The 13503-nt window shown below is 41.8% G+C and overlaps 1 protein-coding gene across 4 annotated transcripts in view; it reads left to right on the plus strand.

Moving 5' to 3' along the window:
• Nucleotides 1-1237: 1237 nt before the first annotated feature.
• The window catches only part of CDC42 (cell division cycle 42), a 48365-nt gene continuing 36099 nt past the window's right edge, over nt 1238-13503 (plus strand). For 2 of the 4 annotated variants that reach the window (XM_072609221.1, XM_072609223.1), the window contains exon 1: nt 1238-1330. The gene's annotated coding sequence lies outside the window, so the exon portion shown is untranslated. The remainder of the gene's footprint in view (nt 1331-13503) is intronic. The other 2 variants (XM_072609222.1, XM_072609224.1) reach the window with 1 other exon arrangement.

Below are 13503 nucleotides of genomic sequence, written 5' to 3' on the forward strand. Positions count from 1 at the left end.
CTACTTCTTTTTGCTAAATCACCTGTCTCATTAATGCTTAGAAAGCATCATTAAAGTTTAAAAAACTTTTTCTTCACAAGAGTTGGGGTACCTGGATGTTATTTTTATCCTCATGTTACAGATTCAGAAAATGGAGGCTTAGCAAAATTGAGCTATTTGTCCCAGGTGTCACCCAAGTAAGCACCCTCTAGATGCTGGTGCCTCTCCTTTCCAGAATTGGGTCTTCTCTACCTCTGAATCTGGAGTCAAGAAGATGCAAGTTCAAATATGATCCTAGCCATTAGCTGGGAGACATAAGCCTCTATCAGCTTCAACGTCCTCACTGGTAAAGTGGGGGTATTCAGGGCTGTTAACAATAACAGGAGCACTTATAGAAACCTCTAGAGTTTGCTAGGTGCTTCACAAATATTACTGTACTTGATTCTCACAACACTGAGTGGTAGGTGCTATCATAATCCCCATTTTACAGATGAGGAAATTGAGGCTGCGAGGTGGCTTAGTAGATTAGAATTCCAGACCTGGAGTTCAAATCTGACCTCAGACACTAGGGTGGTGTGACCCTGGACAAGTCACTTCACCCTGTTTGCCTCAGTTTCCTCGTCTGTAAAATGAGAAGGAAATGGTGAATCACTCCAGTATCTTTGCCAAGAGAGCCAGAAAGGGCGTGACAGTCGGACACAATGAAAAACCTGACCCAAGTCACATAGGTAGTGTCTAAGGCAGGTCTTCCTGATTGCTGGCTCTCGGCACCACATGGCTTACTTGATTGATAAGGGGAGATAATATTGGTAAAGCATTTTGCAAACCTTAAAGAATAATGTAAATTATTTATTAATATTATTGTTACTTTTTTTTAGCTTTAATTGTTAACATTATTTCTTTTGTACACGGCCCCCTGGATGGAGTGTAAAGCAGATGCTTCCTTCCGCAAGGGACATCTCCTAAGAAATTAACAAATGCGTGCTAACTGCAGTGACGTCAGAGCTCAGCCCGCTAGGGTCCCAATCCACAGGTCTCCTCTACAGGAAGAACAAGGTCCTAGGGAGGAGGCTGGGAGAGAGGAAGTGTCTTTGCTCACTGCGCATGCTCAACTAGCGGGAGGGACTCGGGTGAGCTGGGCGGGGCGGAGGGAGGAGGAAGAGAGATGGAGGCTTCTTTTGCGGCTGCGCAGCCGCTTCCCCGGCCCTGAGGCACCTCCTCCACTTCCTCCTGCCCTCCCCAGACAGCCTTTGCGCCGGCTGGCGTGCGCGCTGACGTCAGAGGCGTGCCCCTGCCCGGGAGCGGAGGAGACCCCGCGCAGTGCTGCCAACGCCCCGGCGGAGAAGCTGAGGTGAGTGCTGGGGGCCCAGGGGCTTCTTTTGGGGGGTGAATCACCCCTTTCCCCCCGACCCGAGTCCCGTCGCCTTCCGCCCCGCGTTCGGTCCCCGGCGCCCGTCGCGAGCGCGCGAGGACGCTGGCACGACCCTGGGCGCCTTGGCGGCGAGGGCAGGTCCATCCGGGGCGCCGAGGGGGGCCCTGCTCGGGCCGGGCTGTCACTGGCCGCGGCGGAAGCAGGGGGAGGGGAGGAGAACGGGAAGCGGGGTACCTCTCGTTCGGGTCTCCCGGACCGGGCCGCCGCCGCCCGCCTGCCCTCCCTCTCGCCCGGCTCTCACTTCCTGCTTCGCCGCCCGCCGCGGACATTTTGCTGCGCTGGGGGAGGGGAGCGGAACCGCCGCCGCCGCCCCGGGGAAGCGGGGTCCGGGGGCCCCCCGAGCTGGGGCCGAGGCGGCGACGCCCTTCCTGCCCCACCCGCGCCACCTTGGGCAGCCCTGGGCTCCCTCCGCCCTGCCGGGCCGCGAGCCCCCCCTTCCCCTCACTCTGCCCATCCCAGGTCCTGCGCTGCCCAGGACGAGGGCGAGCGGAAGCCCCCCAGGTGCGGCGACCCTGCCTCCAGCCCCCCCTCCGCAGAACTCACCTGATCCCCGCCCGTGGGCGCACCTCCTCTTTGTTCCTTTTATCCTTTTTTTAAAGCGCTCTAGGAGTGCGGTGCAAAGATGACGTCATTGCCGAGAGCTGGGGTGAGAGGGTTAACTCTTTGGTGGGGTCCTGCCCCGTTAGCTTGCGGCTCCGCTCGTTCTGGGGGGCCTTTCTCTCCAGGCGAGTAAACCTGGAGCCGGGGGGCTGGGGAGGGTTCATCCATTGCTCGCTCACCTCGCAGCCCGGCCCAGGTGTGTGGTAGGGCCGGGTCGGACCGGGCGAGGGTGAGGTTCCCTGGCGGGGCTGCGTTAGCTCCAGGCCACTTGTATAGGGGCCCGGGATTCTTGACTGAACCGGACCGAGTGAAGGTGGTTTTTGTTCCGAGACAACCTCCCCCTCCCTGGAGGAGCCTATTAAATTGCATTTATTTGATCATCGGGCTAAAGGTTTTTTCACTTTTATTTTATTTTTTGCTGCAATCTAGGTGGTGAATGTGAAACGGCTTATTTCACCCATACTTTGTTTACTGTCTGTGTTTGGTAGTTAAAAATGACGTTTGAGAATTTTTAAAATCATGAACTCCAAAAAGAAGTCAGGAGTAGTCCTTGAGCTGGTTAGTTTTTATAGACACCAGGGTCAGGAATGAGCTAATGGCTAATCTTTTGACTATAAAATGCAGTAATAGAGAAGTGTGTGTACTTTTGAAAACTCGACACTCGTGTGATGCGTTAAGTAGGGTCCACTCATGTTTGAACATGTAGCTTGAACTGGTTTTTCCTTTGTGTGCCTGAGAAGAACTTGAGCCTAAGGACTGAAGTCGCACAGGTTTGAGTTTTGAGACGAAATTTTCGAGCATACTTTTTGCGGTGTGTTGTGGCTGATGATCCTTGAGTTGGGATTTTTCACGTGGTCTTGATATTTTGAGGAAGTCCGGAGATACAGCTTGGAAAAGAGTAGTACCTTGTTTTAGAAACCTTAAACTAAGACTCTTACCTGTTTAATAGTTACATATTTCCCTTCTGTGGTAGTAGCATCACACAGTTTAGATTTAGTCACTGGTAGATGACTGTAATCAGCAACTGTGGGTCAGCAGATTCGTTAAAAACAAAATTTCTACAAACCCAGAAAATAAGCTTTGTTGCTGCTGCTTAGTGTGGTGAAATAGAGTGTTTGGTCTTGGGACCAGAAAGATTTGGGTTCAGAATGTTCGCAGTCATTTAATAGCTGTCACCCTGGGCAAGTTAATAATTTCGCTGTACCTTTATTTGTAAAATGAAGGGTTTGGTTTTGATGGCTTCCGAGATCCCTTTTACCTCTAAATTGATGATTCTGTGATTATTTTTGAACTAATTACTACTTAGAAACACCTGTAAATGCTACAGCTGTGCCACTAATTATGCCCCCTGCTGTGCTGAATTAACTCCTTTAGGTTAACTGATCATGAGGGTTTTTTTGTAGGAAGTTGAGACAGGGATCCAGTTTTAGAACTAAAGAAGGCAACCTGGAGGATTTAGGGAGAGCTAACACCAGACAGGTATGGAGTGAACCTCAGTGCTTGGAAATACTTAATCTTGGTTTTAGTAGCTTATTTTTTATTAGTTGTTTGTATCCCTTTCAGGTTATTGTTGAAGTCTCACTAGTTTTTTTAAATGATAGAAGAAATAAAAGGAAGAAAATGTTTTGAATTTGCTTTTCACATCCAGAGAATGTTAAGGAAAGGTCTTAGAAATTCACGATTAACTATGTTGTTGGCTGCATGCTCATAAAATCTCTCAAATACATCTTTCATTGATGCTGTTTCTTCTGTTTGCCTGCCTTGGGGTCATTTCCCTTTTCCTCAAGAAAGGAAAATGGATTGATTCAACTTCCTATGACTAGGAGTGTAACTTTTCTAACTATGTTAGAATTGCTGAGTATGCCTAGCAGTTTCTCAGATGTGGTAGAGTTTAGCCCCAGTCCCAACCCCTCCAGCTTGAGAATTTTATCTAAGCTTCCTTAGGCTGGTACTTTCAAAAACTCATCTGCTTTCTATTCTAGACTTTGATGGTATTGCTTCATTCTAGTTTATCTTGTATAATGGAAAGAATACTGATCTAGAGTCAGGGGTCCCTAGTTTCTTATTGAGACTTGCCCCTTAAGCTTTGTCAACTTTGAGGGAGTCATTTAACCTCTCTTGAACTTTTATCCTGTGTAAAACTAATTCCTGTGTAGACTTTTAAAATAGTGTTGTAGATGGAGTGAGGAGTATTTTTACACCACTTTACTGTTGTAACTCTTTACTGACTTAGTAAAGTCCCGTTAATGCTGTAAAGACCTTGCCAAAAGGGTAGGTAGGTCTTGTATTGTCGATTTTCTGTACTTTTCCCTTAACTTTTAGGATTCTTAAGTAACTGTAATTTGATTTTGATTTTCATATGGTTCTTCCTAATCTTCCTTTCACCATTGTCTCCTGCTTCCTGTCACCATCCATTGATTTTACTATGACCTCAAAAATATAGTAACCCATTCCCTTGTTTCTTCTAGGCTTAAATTATCTTCACTGCCTCATCTTCTTGGTCATTTTAAAATTAATAGGCTTTTTAATTTTGACCATAACACTCGTGTCAAAGTTCCCCTCCTCCCCTTTTAAAACCCAGAATCTAATTCTTGCTTAGAGTCCCCTTTTCATCAGTCATCTAAAATATTTCATCTAAAATCTTCATCACATCTTAGATACTGAAATCTTCGTGTACGTTATGTTGCTTTATTTTCTCTTCCCTTTTTCACCTTCCTTGCTTCTAGAAGGGAATCTCTAGGATTGTGACAAGCTTTTCCAAGTAGAGAAATAAGTCAGTGTTCTGAATAGCTTCCAGACGTGACAATACAGATAAGGTAACTACTAAGGTCTTAGGAATTCTCAGTAAAGTTAGTGAGAAATATAATTGTTGTGGCAAAAATGAGATAAGCCACAGTGCAGATCACCTATATTGTACCAACTATTTTTGTTAGATTTGATTTGTTTGCAGCAAGGGTTTTGTTAGTAGAAAGGAAATCTGAGGTTTCTTTAAAAAAAAAAATATATATATATATATATATATATATATAATATATAACTTAAATTCTTATTAGGGATGACTTGAGAATTTTTCGGAGTATGGCATATAAAGAATTCGGTTGCTTCACTGAGTGCCATGAGTTTCAGTGTCTAAAGTGGTTTCTGACACCATTGGCATGTTCAACCTAAAGTCTGTCTTAGTTAGCCTAGTAAATACTAGATTTGATATAAATGTTTTTGAACTATTATTCTGGGTTATTTTACTTTTGGTCCCTTAAGTTATTTATTTAGCTCTGCTCATTATATAGCTATTGGGAGTGACTCATTAGCATTTAAATATAATTTGGTAAGTGACAGATAATCTTTGTGGGGGTGAGGGGATAGGTGCAAGAGGAGGGTTCTGTTAGTTAAGGCTGTTTTATAGGTTTAGGAATCTCTTTTTAGACTCAGTGGTAAGAGCAATTCCTGTGAAAGAAGAGGTGATTTTTACCTTGCTTTTGCTTCTGCCTCCTAATAGGTACTATGTCCTACTGAAGAGAGGTTTATGGCTACCCTAATTTGGAATTACTTGGGAGGAGTGTAGTATTTTCTAGGTTAAAGAGATTTAGTGGCTGAATGGAAGCAATGCAGAAGAAATAGACCTGACCTGGGAAATCTTTCCATTCCCAATCTTCTACTCATCCTATTCGGCTCAAATGAAATAGCCACAATAGGGTTGGTTCCTCACCTATAGTGACTTTGGGTCAAGGTGCCAACTTTTAAGGTGTCCTGGATTTTAGCTTTCCTGGAACATTAACAGTAAATGGCTTCAGTCCTTTTCAATCTTTTGAATGGAGTTCTGTAATAGTGTGGTACAATGGAAAAAGTGCTGGAGTTGGAGTCAGAGGACCTGGTTTAAATTCTGGCTCTGTCACTATTTATGTGAACTTGGGCAAGTCACAGAACTTCCTGTGGTCCCCAGTTTCCTCATCTGTAAAATAAGAGTAGAGGAGAAGCTGGACTAGGTACACCTTCCATAATTAAACCTATGATTAGTCAACAGCCTTTAAGTACTTGGGACAGCTTTCTTGGCTCCCTTAAGTCTTCTCCAGTTCCTTCCTTTGATGCTTGAATGGCATGAGCTCAATGTACTCTGTCATCCCAGTTGCCCTCTAGCTTAACACTTTTTCTGTCCCAAATGCCCTTCTGACTCAAAGCTGATTTGCATCTTCACCTCTGTTGTTGTTGTTGTTGTTGGAGTATGGGGTTAGGGAGCAAAACAGCTTTCAGAATGTTTGGTTCTGAATTTAGCACAAGAGCTTTTCTTCCTGAATGCTTTCTGCTCTCTGGTGTTAAATGGTCATGGACTTCGGTAGTTTCAGTTGGGTTGTTCTAGGTTAGGAATGGAAGGTGCTCTAGGGGAAAAGACTGATCACACTTAGGGTGAATGGAGGAAAAGGACTTGAATAGTTCCCCATCCATGTATATTTTGTATTCAGATATGGTATTGTATATATGTTTTTCACTTATATCCATTGTGCTTCAATGGAAAGGGCTCTAGAGTCAGAGCTTCTGTGTTCAAATTCTGCCTATCACTTTTACTACCCCTTTGGCCTTGGGCAAGTCATTTCACTTTCTTAAGCATCGATTTCCTCATCTGTAAAATCAGAGGGTTTGTCTTTGAGTTCTCTTCCAGCTTTCCTACTGTTGTGGTTGAACAATCAAGTCTGTATTTTGGTTTCTCCATGTAGCAGATTTCAGGTCTTGCTACAATTCTTTCTTTAAGGTACGCTGCTGGCTAACTTTTTTTTTTTTCAGTTATTTTAAACGTGTCTTAAGAGCACTAGTCTTGGACACATTGCTTCTGAGGACCAGACTAGCTATGGTTTGTAGTAGTTCATCACCAATAACTGGGTGAATTCTTGGCCTGTGGCTACCTCATGAAACAAAGAAAAATGTAGAAAAGGCCCTTAGCCCTTTGCTCCTGCATTGAGGGACAGAGAGTGGAGAGTGCTAAAATCAATCTTTAAACTGCCTATAAATAGTATCTTAAAAACTGAGATCCTTGTTCAGTGATGAAAGAGCAGACAAACCTACTGGAGGAGCTGAAGGAATCATCAATTTTGGTGTTCTTGCCACAAATGAAACTAGAAGACAAGTATGTTGCCCCTTTTTGAATAAGGTTTGTAAAGGGGTTGCAACGATCTACTATGCATGCAAAACCAACAAGATTTATTTCATAGGATATTTTCTCATCTTTTGTTGAAGTGCTCCTAATTAGCCTTTCCAAAAAGGATAACCAAGATAATTGTTATTCATGTGCTACTCTGTTAGATGAGGAGGTAGATAGTTCTACTGGAGAGAAAACTATGATCTTCCAAATGAAATAATCATATTCTTGGTGACCTTGATGCATAGTTGGGAAGGGCTTTGGAAATATGTTGGAAGATAGGGGTCAAGGAGTAAGAAAGGAGGCAAAATAGTACAGGACGTCCTCTCTGCAACACTGTCCCTGACTCTTCCTCCCCCTCCCCCAATTACATTGATTTGTAGAGCAAGTGTTCTCAAACAGGATGCCTTCCCCACCCCCAAGAGCTTTCTTTATGTGGGTTATATCAATAATTTGCAAAGCATTTTACGTAGTAACTCATTCGAGTATGATGAAAATACTTTGACCTTTGATCTTGAGACTTCCTTGAAAAGGGTTTTGTGAATCTTTCAGAGGTCTCCAAACCACACTCCAGGTGAGAAAGCTCACTCAGCATGTGAAGATCAGCATCCATTTTACTTCCTTTGGGGGGGGTGGTGGCAGGGAGGATGGGCATGGAGTTGGGGCTTAACTGAGATTGCAAAGAGTAACACAGCCAGTGAGAGTTATCTGAGGGAGTTGAATCTAAGTCTTGATGGTTCTCTAGTAACTCTAACTTGCTGCCTCTCTACTGCTTTATGTCATGCACATCTGATGGTGGTGATGGACTTAACATCACAAGAAAGTTTTGCAACTCTCTTTAGCAAATAATGGTTGTCTATATAGTCTTATCCATTTCCCATTTTTCTCATCTTGTTTAAATGAGTCACATTGGAATCACCTCACTTGCATTTATATGTATTTTTCCTCATTTTTATTCTGTTTTCGGTATTGGTTTTGCTCTTTGTCCAGCTTGTGTCTGAAATGACTCCTACATCAACCAGTTATTTCCTGTCTATTAAGTGATTATTATCAGTTGCCAAAAAAGAAATCCAAGGAGCCTCGCCTCAGCCAGCAGAAGATTGTCTGGAAAAGTATGGCAGCCACTGGCAACACCAGTTTACAATAAAATTGTTTTAAAATTCTTACTTTGGAGTATTTTTTTGGTGTCTCCTTTATAAACAGCAAGTAGGTTTCTAGAAAGTTTAGTGAGAGACCTAATTAAGCTATAGGACCTTTAATAATAAAACTGGAACAGATAATGATCACAATAAAAGTGGAGCAAAGAATTATGAAGATTTCTATAACTTTTTGTCTCCATTGACAGTAATGGAACTACCACATTTGAACTCAACAGTTCTTGATGTTCAACATGAGCAAGTAGAAATGATCTTAAAGTACGAAAAGATTGGGAAGAGCAGCTGGAAAATACAGTGAAACGCACAAGAGACCCCTGTTGAGGGGGGTGGGGTGTAACTTGATTTTGGTTTATTGAGAATTTGAGTCTGTATAGCTTGAAGATAAAAGGGTACCAAACTCTTTGCAAAGCTAATGGTCCATTTTAAAACCACAAAAATGTAACCAAGAAATTATGAAAATTTCTTGACCCATATACTTATTTTTCCATTTCTCTAATTTTTTTCCTAATGGAGTCAGGAAGACCTGAGTTGAAATCTTGCTTTTACACTTAATGACCTTGATCCTGATCAAGTCATGTAAATGGTAATCTAAGTGACCCTCTAAGACTATTATATTACTGCATTAGGAAAAGAAACCTCTTCCCTGGCAGACTCCTTAAACTGATAAAGTCACAAGTGTAGGACCCCCCAAAAAATCTCAGAAGGTATGAGAACAAAATAAATCAGGCTTTCCCAAAAGATTACTTAGAGCTGATTGTGTATACAGTTCTCACTGGGTGTAACAGAGATCTTTTTATTAATTAAAAGCAAAGGCATAAAGTGAGAGATGTCTGTCAAAGATATTTGTCAATCACTTCATGAAGGACAGCTCATTGCAGACCCCAAATGGCTTAATGTTGAGTCCAAAGAGCTCAGCTGTCCAGACAGGAAAAAAAAAAACTTAAGTGGATATTATCCATCTGATTTGATGCTCACAATTGAATTGGAAGGTAAAAGTGGCTGACTGCAAAGCTGTTTTGAAATAATTAGATTGCAAATAAGGTGAAGGGCAAAGGAAAGCAGCACTTTGGATGTTTAATAACTTTCCTGTGAGCTCATGTATTACCTGAAAAGGAGTTAAGGCTGAACTTGTAACCAGACTACACCTGTTCAGCGTTATATGTACTTCAGTACCATTGAGATTAAAAGGTGAAGAGGAAGGCGAAGCCAGTTGAGTTGATTCCCTTAATGAAGGCTTTATGGATGGCACAGGGTATGTATGGAAAGTGGTAGTCCACAATTGCTGTGGTTTATGAAGTTAAATTTTATTATGTTCTTAAAGCATTACTCAGTTTACCTCAATTCATTGTATTAAGGAATTTGTGCTGGGAAGCGTTATTTTCTTTACTTAGCTAGCCCTAGGAATGTAAAGCCTACTAGGAATGGTAAAACAACAAATCATTTTAGTGTTGTTAGATTTATTGTCCTGTTCCTCCCAGTCCCCTACCCCCAAATCTGATTTCATAGATCAGGAAGCCTGAGTATTCCATGTGTTGAACCCCCTATTACTTATAAAACCCTCAAAAAATATTCTAGTACCCTCAGCTAAAAGCAGTTTCCTAGTGGTTAAAAGCTGTTCAGGAGATAAGCTGTCTGCTGGAGACATCTATCTCCTCCTGTTCCCTCTCTGCCCCCCAAAAAAGGAACAAAACACTTTTTATATTCTGTCTAAAGAGTCCATAGTTGGTTCCCATATTGATTCACCCGGGGTGAAGTTAACCCATATTGCTGTAGGTTTGTGCTACAACTACAACTTTTGCCCTCAGTCCAGGCTAATTTTTTGTGAATATGTGAGATTAGCTCAAATCTCCTGAATTCCACACGATGACTCAACAGATTTATGTTCATTACAGCCTCATTGGTAATCTTGGTCCTTTTTTATGTTAAGGATAGCTTTCAGTTGATGTAAAAAGTCAAAGTTCCAGGTGGGACTGCTTGCTAGCTTGTGGGGGTCTTGTAGAGTCTTGAGTTAAAATGCTTCCATAATTTGGTTCCAAAGTTTGATTGTTTACCAGACTTAAAGCCTTTCTTACAGTCTGCTACCTTCTTAAAAGAAGGGAGGGGAGGTAGTTTTTCACATCTTTTTTGGAACCATCTTGATTATTATAATTATACAACATTCAGATTTTTTCCCCCTGATGCTGTTGTCATTGTTTATCTTTAGTGGTTCAACTTGCTTCATTTTGCATCAGTTGATACTAGTATTCCTGTATTCCTTGGAATTCTTCAGTCATCTTTTTTGTTACATTCATGTACTGCAATTTATTTATCTTTTTATTGTTGAATGAGTTATCTACTTGGTTTCCAGTTCTTTGCTACCACAGAATGTGCTGTTGTAAATATTTTGGTATCTGAACCTTTTTCTCATTGACCTCCTTAGGGCAGTGGTGGTGCCTAGTGGTGGTATCTGCATGAGATTGATACTTTCTTAGTCTTAGCATTTCACTGGTCAAATAAAAGTGACCTATGCTTTAATAATAGTCATCAGTGTGTACATTTTCTTAGGCAATGAAGATTTTTGTTCCTTTTAGAAATGGGGAAGGGGGCTAGATTTGTGATTTCATGGATCTGGGAGTTCTGAGATGTAGAAACTTTTTTAGAGTCTTTCGAGGTTAAGTGGTTTGCCCAGGTCACACAGCCAATATGTGTTAGAACCCATGTCTTTTTGGCTCCAAAGCTAGAACTCGGTCCATTATTCAGCAAGTTGCCTTGTATCTCTTATGAACTTCATATTTGGGTCAGGACAACTCCATTATTCTGGGTCTTCTGGGTTAGCCGAATTAAGCATTGTTTACTTCTCTGATGCCTTACCAAGTTCTGTTTCTTGCTTCTCCCTTAGTTCATCTGTATCATGGCAGTGGTGGTTGGTTTATCGCCTCAACTTCTCTTATTTTCACTTTTCCTGGTAGTTACTCAGTAAGCATTCATTAAGCATCTGCTCGGCTCCAGGTACTGAGCTAAGTGCTTAGATTAGGAAGGACAAAAGATAGTTCCTGCTCTCAAGGAATTTATGGTAATGGGAGTGACAACATCAAAACTTACACATATTCGAATGAAATCAACAGGATACATTTGAGATAATTAATAGGAGAGACAGCACTAATGTTACTTAGAGTTAGGAAAGACTTCTGGTAGAGAGTGGAATTTTAGCTGGATCTGGAAGGAGGCAACTAGAAGGTAGAGCCAAAGAGGGAGAGAATCCAAGTCATGGAAGACAGCCAGGGGAAAAAGTCAGGAGATGGAGTGTCATGTTCAAGGAACAGTAGGGAGGCCAGTGTCACTGGAGTATGGGAGTGAGGTATAAGAAGACTGGAAAGCAGAAAGGGACTAGATTGTGAAGGGCTTTAAATGTCAAACAGGATTTTCTTTTTTTATTCTGAAGGTCATAGGGAACCTCTGCACTTTATTTACTCTATGACCATGGTCAGGAAGGTTAATTTGACTTATGAATGGAAGAGACTGGTAAGAAAGACAACTGAAGGTTATTGAAGTCATGGATGTGAGGTGATGAGGGTTGCACTAGGGTGGTAGCAGTGTCTAGAGGAAAGAAGGTGTTTGTTTACAAGAGATGTTAGAAGATAAAATTGACTAGCTTTGGTAACAGATTGGATATGGGGAGGGGGTTAGAGAGTGAGGTGTTGAGGGGATGGTACAAAGATGACATAAAGCTAGGGGTTGAAGTGTCCAACAAGTTAGAGAAGGAAATAGCAAACGGGGATCTGAAGAGTCAGACCTAACTGGAAATGACCACCAACCTAGGTTGACCTGGGGGACTGGGAGGATGATATTGTCCTCACAGTAACAGGGAAGTTTGGAAATAGGAAGTGATTAGAGGGGGAGAGATAATGAATTTAGTTTTGGACATGTTGAATCTCAGAAGTCTAGGGAACATCAAGTTTGAGATGTCCAATAGGCATTTGAAGGTTTGGAAGGAAGTTAGGGCTGGATATGTAGATTTGAGAATCCCCTTATTAAATCCATAGAAGCTGATGATCAAGGAAGTGTAGCGTAAAGTGAGAAGACAACTGTTGCCAGATTAATCTTCCACAATATCTCTTTGATGATTCTTTTATACACACTTTAAAATGACTTTGTGTGGTCTCCTCCATTGAGTCTCAGTTTCATTGCTTTGCTTTTTAAGGCCTTCCCTCTATAATGTAGCCCCACCATATATTTCTAGCCACTGCTGAGGACCGATCCATGTCCTCCATGTAGGCTGTTTGCAGTTTCCTTCCTCAATTGACAAGCATCTATTAACAGACATTCTACTGGAGATATTAAAAAAGAATGCAATTAATTTCTACCTTCAGGGAGCTTAATCTAATTGTCTGAGGTACACATATAAAAGTATATATAGTTTAGTTATAAAATGCATGCCTGATTTTTTGAGGAAGGCATTAGTGGATCAGGAAAATAAGTCATGTAGAAGGTGGCACTTAAGCTGAATCTTGGGGAATGGAGAGGAGTGGTGTGCGGGAAAGCTGGAAAGGAAGTTGGAGTAAGGTTATAAAGACCTTTATATACCAAACAGATGGGTTTATATTTGATTTTAGAGGTAATAGCCTTTGGGCTTTGATGTTTTCCCTTATCACTTGACTCTCAGTGCTATTCTTCTGGAATTACTTCCTTTTACACTGTAATATCTTGTATGTAAATATTGTCACATCCATTAGACTATGAACTCATTGAGGGCAGGACTCTCTTTTATTTTTTTACTTTTTTTGTATTCCCAGGGCTTATGTCAGTGCCTGAGATGCAATAAGAGTTTAAAAAATGCTCATTGATTGGTTGACTTTGTGGAGAATGGATTGAAGTGGTTAGAGACTTGAGATACAGTGAATAGGAACGGGACTGACTTTGCTACTCTTTCACAGGCATAAAGAACTACCCTGCCTGGTGAGGAAACTACCAGTCCAGGTAGAGTTTCTTAGCAATGCCTAGAGCACTGAGAGGTTGTGACTTAACCAGTTTTACAGTTATTATGTGTAATGGTAGGACTTGAACTCAGGTCTTCCTGCTTCCAAGGCGCCCCCCCACCCCCACTTTCTACTCACTATATCAGTGCTGACTGCAATCCAAGCAGGGATACTATTGCTGAAATCCAAATAAGACTTAAGGAGCGTCTGAGGAGGTTATGTGATTCAGGATTTGAAAGATATGAACGTAAA

This window comes from Notamacropus eugenii, chromosome 5 (assembly GCF_028372415.1).
Source record: "Notamacropus eugenii isolate mMacEug1 chromosome 5, mMacEug1.pri_v2, whole genome shotgun sequence".
Classification (NCBI taxonomy): domain Eukaryota; kingdom Metazoa; phylum Chordata; class Mammalia; order Diprotodontia; family Macropodidae; genus Notamacropus; species Notamacropus eugenii.